A 13,016-nucleotide genomic window follows, 5' to 3' on the forward strand; every position below is an offset into this window, starting at 1 on the left:
TATATATATATATATATATATATATATATATATATATATATATATATATATATATATATATATATATATAGCGAATTTTGAGTAGATATTGCAACCAATTGTGACTCAATTGTACTCCTTTTGAAGTTAATACAAATACTCTATTTTCCTTTCCAAAATTGTGTACAATAATCTTCACATGTACTTAAGAAATTGTCCTCTTGGACTCATATTGCTATTGATATATTGAAATTTAATACAATCTCTTGATAATAAAAAATTGCAAGCATTGTATTTTGTGTTTAGTTGGTCTTCCAAGTTTGAAGTTAAAATCAATTAAATTGGGGTTTGCATTAAAGTTCTTTCTCTCATGATTGATGGTAAGCACACAATATCTCTAAAGCATTTGATGATCTTGAAGTTGATATAAAAGTTCACTCTATTTTGCCCATCTAGAATAAGGAACTAGTTTGAATTAATTCATTAAGGTTTGTTATTAATTGAAGTTGGTGAAGTTCCCTGTCTTACTCAAAGTGCCCTATAATTTTCAAAAATATAAGATAGCCATTAAAAATATTCTTTGAATTAAAAAACCTTGATTTCTCCTTGAGAATAACTTTCTATCTCAAGAGCATCAATTAAAGAAGTCTATAAAAGTATTATTAAATAGTCTTTTCATAAGGTTTACCCATCTAGATGAGTAGAGACTTAAAAAAAGAGGATTTCATCATTAAGTGTCAATCCTAGTCATTGGCCAAATTGTGTTGAATTACCCAACATTGAGTAAGGAAGGCTCATAGGTTTTTCAAATAATAATTTGATAAACCAACAAGCCCTATGCCCTAATCCCCCCTATTTCTCTCCTTCCCTTAACTTTTCTCAACCCTAAACCCCCTTTGCCTCCCTCATCCTCTCACTTCATCCCTCTCTATGCTTAAATTCCTGTCACCAACCACAAAACCTATACTAGTCTCCCCCATCTCTCTCTTTCTCTCTCAACCGTAAACCCCCTTTCCCTTTCTCATATTCTCACTCTATCCATGTGTACTCTCAAAATTGTAAGCCCTTAACCCCAAAACCTAAGCGCTAAACTTTATATACTAGTCTCCCACATCTATCTTTGTGTGCATGTTTCTACCCTAAACCCCCTCTCCTTCTCTCATATTGTCACTCTGTCCCTCTCTATGATCAACTAACTAATCCCTCAACTCAAACCTTAAGCACTAAACACTAAATGAATTATCTCTAAATACTATATCATAAGCCTTGCACCCTTAACTCTATCTATAAGATCAAAGACCTAAGCCCTCAACCCTAAACCCTAAGACTCAATCTCTTTCTAAACACTAAACCCTGAGCTCTAAATCAAAAGATATATTCTCTAGGAGGAGGGATATTGGGTTTAGGGTTAAGGGACTAGTCTAGGGTTTAAAATTTGTGGATTTTGGTTTAGGGGAGATAAAGAGGAAAAAATAAGAGATGGAGAAAGAGAGACACAAAAAGGGAGAGTAGGGATTGATGGAGAGAGTAGTAAAAGGGGAGAGAGGAGGGGAGGGACAGAGCCAATTCCTAAACATTGTCTTTCTTTCTCCCTCTATCCTCCTCTCACTATGTCCCTATTTCCCTTCTCTATGCATTCTCTACCTCTCCCCCAAACTCCATTCCACTTTTTTCTTTATCCAAACCCCAAACCCTAAATTATAGGCCCTAATCCCTCTTTGTTTATCTATGGGCACGTGCACAAAGATGTGGTACCAAAAAGGGGTTTAAGATATCAATTTTTTTCTTTCCAAAATAATACTTTCTAAAATTCAATAAGATATTGAAGATAGGCATACTCAAAATTTCAAGATATGACAAAAATAAAAGTTGTAATCCTCCAAATCTAGTTTCTAAAATACTATTTTCTTTGTTAAATGGTAGAGTTTAAGACCTTCGTAAGGGGGAGCACACAAAGTGGTACTATTTTTTGAGTAAAAATATAACATAGTTAACATTATGAGATCTCCACAATCCATTTGACATGAGATTTTTTCAGTTCTATATTTTTTAGCATTAGGTGTCAGGTGTACTCCCCCTAAAATGATAAATTTTTTGATTAGATTATTTAATCACTTTGGTAAGAAATTACACAATACCACATAGTTTATCCCGTATGGTTTTGCTATTTTTTTAACATTTTTTTAAAATTATGAATTTTGTATTTTTTTACAATTTTTTTTGCTACTAGCTTCCATATATGTATATATATTATGCCAAGAGTAAAACCTTCTTGAGGTGCATGTTTTCATCAATCCTAATTGACATTTAAAATATTGTAATTTGATGAAAATAGGTACCTCAAGAAGGATTATTCTTATCATACTATATATATAGTTATAAATTTTCAAAGAAAATGTTGTTGACATAAGATTATTTTGAAGTGAAGAACATGTAATGGAACAATCATTATTTTGTCAATGATGTCAAACCTACTACTTGCTAGTGAGAGAATTGCTTTTTGGTCTGAAAACTATCATTTAGTTGATTAATAAAGAGGATTTGAAAAGAGGAGATAACAATAGCACCTATAAAAAGGTTGAGTTATTTGGTATGTAAAAGAAGTACTAAGACCAAGTAAGACATTGATACTATAGTGTATTATTTATCTACTTAAATTATGAAATGAAAGATTACTCAAGTTAAGATTGGAAGAAGATCAAGTAAGAAAAGTGTCTGCTAAGCCTTGTAGAGTAGTCAGTGCAAGTTGAGCAGAAATCAGTAGAAGCCGAGTGAAAATCAAGAAGTGTTAAGAAAAGATGAAAAATAGTGCAAGCTAAGTGATTGTTAGTATATGCCGAGTAAAGTTTAGTTGGAGCCAAGGATCAATAAACTTTAGTACTTGCCGAGTAAACTAGTGTTGGCTGAGTGACATAATAATATAGATACCGAGTGACAAAAAATAGTGTTAAATCATAGATTTGATGAATCTAAGACAACTATTTTATTCTCTTGAATTATGTGAAGCACGTGGAAGATAATCATGATGAGCTGGTGGCACAAAATTCAAGGTAAACCATTTTTTGGTGAATACAAGGATGATTGTAGAAGAAGTTTTTAGAGGAACCAAATGGAAAAGTGGGTAGATTCATTGAATCCTACCTAACCCTAAAATGGATAATTGCAGTTAAGTGACGAAAGATCTGAACTCTCTATTTATAGAGATAGTTGGTTAGAAGTAAAGGTTGTCATGTGCAAGAACCTAAGGAAGACAAAGAGTCTAGAGTATTGCTTTATTCAGTAGCCAAACAAAGGTGACTGTAGTTGGCATGCAAAGAAAGAAGGCTTAAGAGTATGAATTCTTGAAGGGTGAACAAGCTATCAAAGATGAAGAGTATGAATGCCAAGAAAAGTGAAGGATTGAAAAAAAGATCTGTAATCTACAAGTGAGTTGTAATTGGTTATTAGATCAAGCCTTACTATCACTTTCTAATCATTGTAATAGTCTAGGGTAAATCCTTTGGATTAAGATTGACCTAACAATCATTTGTAAATCCTTATACCAACTGAAATTCTAATGGAATGGTCTAAAGTCCTCTAACAAGGCTCACTCCTAACAGGGTGATTGAAATTCTTTAATTAGGTCACATTTAATAATGTGTATTGTAACCTTTAACTAGGTTGGCCTTTCACAAGGTATCACTTTAGAAGAGTGAGAATTGGTAGCATGTTATTGGTGGTTTTTCCCAAATTGGGTTTCCACATAAAATCCTTGTGTCAAATTATGGAAATGTTATGATGTTGTTTCATGTTTACATTTTTGCAAAGTTATTTAGACCTAGAATAGTAAACTACAAATTTTAAGTATTGTATGATCTAATGGATGCATGCATATTGAAGTTTTATGTATATGGGTCTACTAAGCATTGAAAAGTTTTATTTGTACATCTAGACCTTGGATAACTAATTCACCCCCCTCTCAATTATTCTAAAGAATTCCAACAATTGGTATCAGAGCCATTGTGCTTGAGAGGACTAGTTTGAAGGTACTGCAAGCAAAAGATTAGAGATATCTAAAAGAGAGGTACCAAAACTTAACAAGGTATACTTTCCTGCATGGAAAAGTTTGATGAAGCTAAACCTAGGAGGTCTTGGAGACCATGCACAATCTACCATCACTACTGAGCATGTTGATCCTACTAGAGCCCCAACTGCTAATAATCTGAAAAAGAAGAAAGAATATAACCAAGAAATTTTGGAGATTTCCTCTTCCCTAAGTTACTCTAAGTTCGATGACATCAAGGATTGTCACAGTGTGAATAAGATGTGGGATGCTCTACACACAATTTATGGAGGGGATAAAAATGTTTTGAAAACCAAATTTGAAAGTTTAAGAGGTAATTTTTATGACACGAGAATGCAAGAAGGTGAGAACATTGTTCAATATTGCTCTAGAATAAAAGATGTTTCTAATACTATTAGAGGAGCTAATGGTATCATTGATGATGATACTGTATTGAGAAAATTATTTAGGACACTTCTTCCCATCTATGCTATTAGAGTTTCTACCATACAAGAACTAAGATGTATATCTAGTACTAATCTATCCCTTGAAGGTTTAGTAGGTAGGCTCAATGCCTTTGAACTCTCAAATTTTGATAACTTCAAATATGAGAATGTTGAATCTATTTTCAAAGCTAAACTATCATTAAAGGAACCTAAAGAGAAAAAGAAAAAGGTAAAATGTGTCTCTAGTGACAGTGATATAGATGAGGAGGATGTAGAACATCTTGATGCATTGTTGGAAAGGAGATTTCACAAAGGCAAATGCAAATTCAAAGGTAAGCTAGCTATCATGTGCTTTAATTGCAATGAGGTTGGTCATGTTGCTACTAGATGCCTAGAGAATAAAAACAATAGAAATGGAGACAAATACAAAAGAAAAAGAGATGAGGACAATGAAGATTACAAAGATAAAGGAAAGAAGTCTTGCTATATTTTTAAAGAGGAAACCAAAGATGGATCTAATGATCATGATGATGAAGTGGTGTATGTTGCAATGAAGGATGATTTTGATGAGGATGAAGCAACTACACTATCTTATGTGAACATAGATGGGTTATTGACAGTGGTTGTTCACATCACATGACTAGAGATAAAAGTAAGTTCATTACCCTTGATTATTATGATGGAAATAGTGTAAGGTTTGGTAATGATGCACCCTATTTGATAAAAGGAAAATGATCAATCAAATTCACAAAAGATTATGTGTGATGATGCTTATTATGTAGAAGGACTTAACTATAACTAGTTGAGTGTGTCACAACTAAATAGTTCAGGTTGCAAAGTTGAGTTTGAGAACATGATAACAAAAATCTATGATACTGATGGGAAACTAATAAGAAAAGATGATCAGACTAGAGGTAATCTATTTTATCTTGATATGAATGATGCTACTTGTCTTATTTTAGAATATGATGATGTGTGGCTATGGCATAAGAGGTTATGTCATGTTAACTTTGATAACTTAGTGAGTATCAGTAACATGAAAAGAGTCAGAGGTTTTTCTAAACTAAAGAAACCTGACAATATGATTTTCAAACAATGTCAATTAGGCAAGATGAAAAAATCTAGTTTTAAAAGTAAGACTTACACCTCTAAAGAAATTCTAGAAATAGTTCATACTAATTTTTGTGGACCAATTGATGTGAAAAGATACAAAGGTGACAAATACATTATCCTATTTGTTGATGATTATTCTAGGATGATGACAATTGTGTTTCCAAAATATAAATCTAATGCTTTCCAAATGTTTGAGTGGTACTTAGCTAGAGTTGAAAATGAGATAGGAAAAATCTTGAAATGTCTAAGACTTGATAGAGGTGGAGAATTTTCATCAAATGAGTTTGAGATATTTTCTAATGATAGAGGAATCAAGAGATAGAATTTTGCACCTAGAACCCCTCCAAAAAATGAAATTGTTGAAAGGAGGAAAAGATTTGTAATAGATTGTGCTAGAACACTCATGATGGAGAAGAATGTTTCTTTGAAATACTGGAGAGAAGCTATAAGTAAAATTGACTATACCTTGAATTGTGTATAAGTCAAGAAAGGTAATCATTCAAAACCTTTTGAATTATGGTATGGATACTCACCCAATGTAAAATATTTTAAGGTATTTGGAAGCAAGTGCTACATTCCTAAGGACTTTGGGAATGGTAAATTAGATGCTAAAAGTGAAGAAGGTATATTCCTTGGCTATTCCACAAGAAGTAAAGTTTATAAGTGTTTAAATACTAATACTAACAAAGTTGTGGAAAGTGAAAATGTGAAGTTTGATAAATATACAGAGGTACATGAAGCTGAACCTATGAAGGAACCTAAAAAGTAAAAATAATTTGTATAATTTTATGAAGGCATGCATGCTAATGAAGATGATGTAAACCAAGTTAGAAATCAACAAAAAGTTTCTATGATTTCCAAGTCACATACAATGAATGTTGAGTTGCATTCTGGAACTGAGTTGCCTCCAAGTGCTGAGTTGCAAATAGAAGCTTAGGCACATTTTGATTCTGAGATAAGTGTACATGAAAGGTATACCAATCTACTTGATAGAGAACTACATAGTGACTCTGAAGTTGAAAAACCTTTTGAAGAAAGACGAGTAGAACCAAAATTGTCAAAGTATGTCAAAAGACATCTCCGAGCTGCACAAATTATTGGAGATAACGAAGCTAGACCAATGAAAATGAATAAGTTGAGAAGTGATACATGGTTGTTGAGCATGCATGAGCCTAAGAAAGTGAAAGATGCCTTAGAGAATGAGGATTGAAATAAAGACATGAAAGAAGAGATTGATCAGATTGAGAAGAGAAAGACATGGACTCTAGTTCTTAGACTAGAGGACAAGAATGCCATTAAAACCAAGTGGGTGTACATAAATAAATTAGATGAAAATGGTGAAGTCACAAGAAATAGGGAAAAATTAGTTTGTAAGGGGTATGCACAAGAAGAAGGAATAGATTATAGAGAAACATTCACCCTTGTTGCAAGATTAGAAGGAGTAAGAACTTTGCTTGCTTATTTTGCATACAAAGATTTCAAAGTTTATCAAATGGATGTGAATTCAACATTTTCGAATGGTAAATTAGAAGAAGAGTTTTACATAGTTAGTTTGTAAGGGGTATGCACAAGAAGAAGGAATAGATTATAGAGAAACATTCACCCTTGTTGCAAGATTAGAAGGAGTAAGAACTTTGCTTGCTTATTTTGCATACAAAGATTTCAAAGTTTATCAAATGGATGTGAATTCAAAATTTTTGAATGGTATATTAGAAGAAGAGTTTTACATAGAATGATAGAAGGATTTTTTGATCTAAAAAACAAGAACATGGTATGTAGACTACACAAAGCTTTATATGGTTTAAAGCAAGCCCTAAGAGCATGGTATGAAAGGATTAAAAATTATTTTGTGAAGATTGGTTTTGAGAAGACTGATGATAACAAAAATATGTACTTGAAGATAAAAGGAGGTAAAGGTATCTTACTAGCTAAAATTTTTCATTGATGATATCATATTTGGAGGTCAAGATGCATTATGTAAGACATTTGCAAATGAAATGAAGAAAGTATTTGAGATGTCTATATTTGGAGAGATCAATTTCTTTGTTGGTTTGCAAGTATATCAAATGAAATATGGTATATACATCACTCAGTCTAAGTATGAGAAGGAAATGTAGAAAACTTTTAGATTGGAAGATTCAAAACTAGTTAGCACACCTATCATGGTAGGACATAAATTGTCAAAGAATGATGATTCTGCTAATGTGAGTCAAACATTGTATAGGTCTATGATTGATAAGTTGCAATATGTAGTACATAGCAGACCTATGAATGCATTTCTTGGGATTGTTGCAATATTTTCTGCAAATCCTAAGGAGAATAAATTGATGGCTGCTAAGAGAATTATGAGATATCTGAAAGTAACAAAAGACTATGGTCTATACATATGCTGATTGGGCTAGAAACATTGATGATAGAAAGAATACAAGCAATGAAGAATTTTTCTTAAGAATGAAATTAGTCACCTAGACTAGTAAGAAACAAAATTGTATATCTCAATCTACTGCTAAAGCTAAATATGTGGCTACTAAAATAAAATGTACAAATGTGGTATGGATCAAACAACTACTCAAAGGTATGAAGAAGGAAATAGCTGAAATTGTGGTACTTTATTGTGATAATAAAAGTTCTATAAACATATCAAAGAACCTTGTAATGCACACAAAAACTAAGCACATTGCAATCAAGTATCAAGACAAAGAAGTAAGGATGAAATATGTGAATACAAAAGAATAGATACCTGACATATTCACAAAAGCTTTACCCAAGGATTCACGTGAATATCTTAGAGGTAAACTAGGGGTGATACTCGTAAAGCTACTTAAGAAGCATGAGTAGTGCCTTGCATCAACTGAGATAAATTATGTATCTTAAAACTTGATGTAGTGGATATTACTTTAGGAGCTACCTAAAGAAATGAAGTAGCTGAATTAGAAGATTTACAGTCACATGCAAGGTGATAGAGGGAGAACTTGGAATTGATTATATCTACATAAAAAGATGACAAGTCTTTAGCATTGTTGTCAAAGAGGTAGAAATAAGTATAAGGAGATATAAGTACTGATAGAGATAAGTGGAGATAGATACATGAATATTAGAAAGAGGGAGAGATACTCCAAAGAGGGAGATAAAGAATTAAAGGAGATTGATGAAGCTTACATTACCCTATATAGAGGAAGGCCATATACTAATAGAGGGATAAATTTCAAAGATATAATTTTCTTTTTAGTATTGTTGTTGGTGTTGTTTTGCCATCAATGCCAAAGAGGGAGATTGTTGATATAAGATTATTTTGAAGTGAAGAACATGTAATGGAACAATCATTATTTTTTCAATGATGTCAAACCTACTACCTGCTAGTGAGACAATTTCTTTTTGGTCTAAAAGCTATCATTTAGTTTATTAATGAAGAGGATTTGATGAGAGGAGATAACACTAGAACCTAGAGAAAGGTTGAGTTATTTGGTATGTAAAAGAAGCACTAAGACCAAGTAAGACATTGATACTATAGTGTATTTTTTATCTACTTAAAGTCTAAAATGAAAGATTACTCAAGTTAAGATAGGAAGAAGATCAAGTAAAAAAAGTGTCTGCCAAGCCTTCCCGAGTAGTTAGTGTAAGTTGAGTAGAAATTAGTAGAGGCCAAGTGAAAATCAAGAAGTGCCAAGAAAAGATGAAAAGTAGTGCAAATTGAGTGATTGTTAGTATATGTCGAGTAAAGTTTAGTTGGTGTCAAGCATCAGTAAAATTTAGTATTTACTGAGTGAACTAGTGTTGGCTGAGCAACAAAACAATATAGATGTCGAGTAATAGAAAACAATGATAAATCAAAGATTTGATGAATCTAAGCTGACTGTTTTGTTATCTTGAATTATGTGAAGCATGTGGAAGATAATCATGATGAGATGGTGGCACAGAATTCAAGGTAAACCATTTTGTGGCGAATTCAAGGAAGATTGTAGAAGAAGTTTCTAGGGGAACCAAATGAAAAAGTGGGTAGATTCACTAAATCCTACCCAATCTTACCTAATCCTAAAATGGACGATTGTGGTTAAGTGAAAAAAGATCCTAATTCTCTATTTATAGGGATAGTTGGTTAGAAGCAAAGGTTTTCATGTGTAAGAATCGAAGGAAGCAAGGAATCTAGGTTATTGCTTCATTCAGTGGCCAAACAGAGGTGATTGCAGTTGACATGCAAAGCAAGAAGGCTTAAGAGGATGAATGCTTGAAGGGTGAACAAACTATCAGAATGAAGAGTATGAATTCCAAATAGAATGGAGGATAGAAACAAAGATCTGTAATCTGCAAGTGAGTTGTAATTTATTATCAGATCAAGCCTTACTATTTCTTTCTAATCATTGTATCAGTCTAGGGTAAATCTTTTGGATTAAGGTTAACCTAATAGTCATCTATAAATCCTTTAACTAGGTGAAATTCTAATGGAATGGTCTAAATTCCTCTAACAAGGCTCCCTCCTAATAGAGGTATTGAAATCCTTCAACTGGGTCACATTTAACAATGTGTACTATAACCTTTAACAATGTTAGCCTTTCACAGGGTATCACTTCAGAAGAGTGAGAATTGGTATCATGTTACTGGTGATTTTTCCAAATTAGGTTTCCACTTAAAATCCTTGTATAAAATTGTGGGAATGTTCTTATGTTGTTTTATGTTTACATTTCTACAAATTTGTTTTGACCTAGGGTAGTAATCTAAAAAGTTTAAGTATTGTATGATCCAATGGATGCATGCATATTGAAGTTTTATGGATATGGGTATACTAAGAATTGAAATTTTTTATTTGTACATCCGGACCTTGGATAATTGATTCACCCCCCTCTCAGTTATTCTAAAGAATTCCAACAAAAGTATGTTTATTAGTATAATATTTGTGTTATAGAAGTGACATTATTTGTATGATAAGTGTATTATTAAATATGTTGATGTATTTCACTTGTTGTGATATTATTTATCATATATGTGTTTTCTAAAATGTTGACACACTTTTATGAGCCATTATATCCAAGTTTGCTCAAGAATGAGGTCTCAAATGGTGATTCATAGCTCTCTATCCACGGAGTGCAAGGTTTTGTAATGGAGGCTCTCATTTTGACCTAGTTTGTTCCCATGATAGTACATCATAAAATAAGAGATTCAAAGATAAAAACATGCATGCAAATGAAGATGCAAGCTAATCTAAATGATAACAATGCAAAGCAATGCAAGAAAGGAAATCTAATCTATGAAAGGAAATAACAAAGCAAGATTAATCTATGAAAGCAAATATGACTCTAAGATGATATGAAAATACAAGGATGAAGAAGGATGATGGAAGCCATGGATGCATGAGAGAAGAAAACAAGAAGAGAGAAGTTGCAATGAAGCTCCAATGTCCAAACCCTATGGCTCAAACTCCTCCAAAATCACTCTCCAAACTTATAGCATAACAATACTATAGCAACAAACATCTATCTAAATGAGGAGAGAGCTCCTTATAAAGGAAACTATGGAGAGGAATGCACCCTTAAGAGAAATGTGGGATAAATCCCTAAAAAGACAATTAAGAGGAAAAAGCCCACCACTTAGAGATATGTGCCAAAAAAAGAATCTTTATAAGATTTTATTTGATTTATTTCCTTTTTTCATCAAAAAGAGAGCTTTAAGTGGAAATTTATTTATTTAATTTAAAGAGGGATTTTCTTTTAATTAAATAAGATAAGATAATTTAATTAAAAGAGAGATTTTAATTAAATAAAATAAAACTATTTAATTAAAAGAGAGATTTTCTTTTAATTAAATAAGATTATTTTATTTATTTAAAAGGATGTTTTCTTTTAATTAAATAAGATAAGATTATTTAATAAAAATAAGATAAAACTATTTAATTAAAAGAGAGATTTTATTTTAGTTAAATAAGATTATTTAATTTATTTAAAAGGATGTTTTCTTTTAATAAAATAAGATAAGATTATTTAATAAAAAGAGAGATTTTAATTAAATAAGATAAAATTATTTAATTAAAAGAGAATTTTTATTTTAATTAAATAAGGTTATTTTATTTATGGATGTTTTCTTTTAATTAAATAAGATTATTGATGAAATGATCAAACCTTAGGAAATATTGAAATAATTAAATTAATTGCAATTTGATCAAGGAAAATGATTTGAATTGATTCAATAAAATATTGTGATGCATTCATTTAGGAAATTAATAAATTAATTTAGAGAATTGATAAATTGAAGAATGTGGGCCCATAGTCTAGGTGACCATTTTAGGGTGCATACATTTGCCCCTCTTTGACTAATGTGTGATCATTTTGGGAACATATGTAGTTAAAGAATGCAATTGAAGTGTGAGGTCCTGGGATCAAAAAACAACATGTGTGGTCAACTTAGGAATGCATCAGGAAAAAGAATACAAATTTTGATAACAATTTTGTGTTGACAAAGACAAGGCTGTCCTAGATGGAACAAAGATTGATAAAGTGAAATCAAGGATTTAAGTTTGACAGGTACTACCCCTTCATGATCAAAATTGAAATGAAGTAGAGGAGAAACAACAAATTGATAAATTTGATCAAATCAAACTAAAGATAAGGTTCTTGATATAAAATAAAAATATAAGGATCACAAAACCAAGGTAGATCATCAAGCATGAAATATTATGCCCCAAAGTTAAATTAGAAGAAAAGAAGTGGGGTGAAAGCAAATGGAAGATAAAAGTTTGGAAGAGGTGGAAAGAAGAAGAAAGAGAATTTTCCTCAAAAAAGAGAACGCCTCAAAATCAATCAACTGTTTAAGATAAATTTTTTTAATTGAGATCATGAAAGAAGATAAGGAAATGAAGATCAAGACATGACCATAGTTGATTAAAAGTCCAAAAGAAAGATGAACGAAAACCCTCTCAAACTCATAATGAAACCTAGAAATGAAGTCTAATAATGTAAGCTACATGAAAATGCAAAGGTGTACTTGTAATAGAGCAACTATAACACATGATTTTATGTTCATCATTCATTAGAGAATGTTGAGGAACTTATTTTTATCATTGGGTCACTATTAATATACATTGGAAAATCACACAATCATCACTAGTCATAAGCACAACTATGAAGATATAAATGTGATTTATATCAAATTGGAATGTGGAAAGATTCTAACATAAGCATCAAAGACATACAAGTCAAGATGACTCCAATGTTAGCTTACCTAATTTAATGTAGAAAAACCATACTCGCATCAAGGCATAAATGTTGGGATGACCATAAGAACGGTTGTGCAAAAGCAGTCAAGGATGATGCCTCAAATCTCCTAAGTTTTTCAAGGGGACAACAAGATACACTCTAGAGTTTCAAGACCACACCCACAAGTAGAAAGAAAATAAAAACATGCCCCATGTCCTAAGTCCTCTAGCTATGCATACTAGAGAGACTTAT

Source organism: Cupressus sempervirens, chromosome 6 (assembly GCF_028749045.1).
Source record: "Cupressus sempervirens isolate cs-2001-9-10 chromosome 6, ASM2874904v1, whole genome shotgun sequence".
NCBI lineage: Eukaryota > Viridiplantae > Streptophyta > Pinopsida > Cupressales > Cupressaceae > Cupressus > Cupressus sempervirens.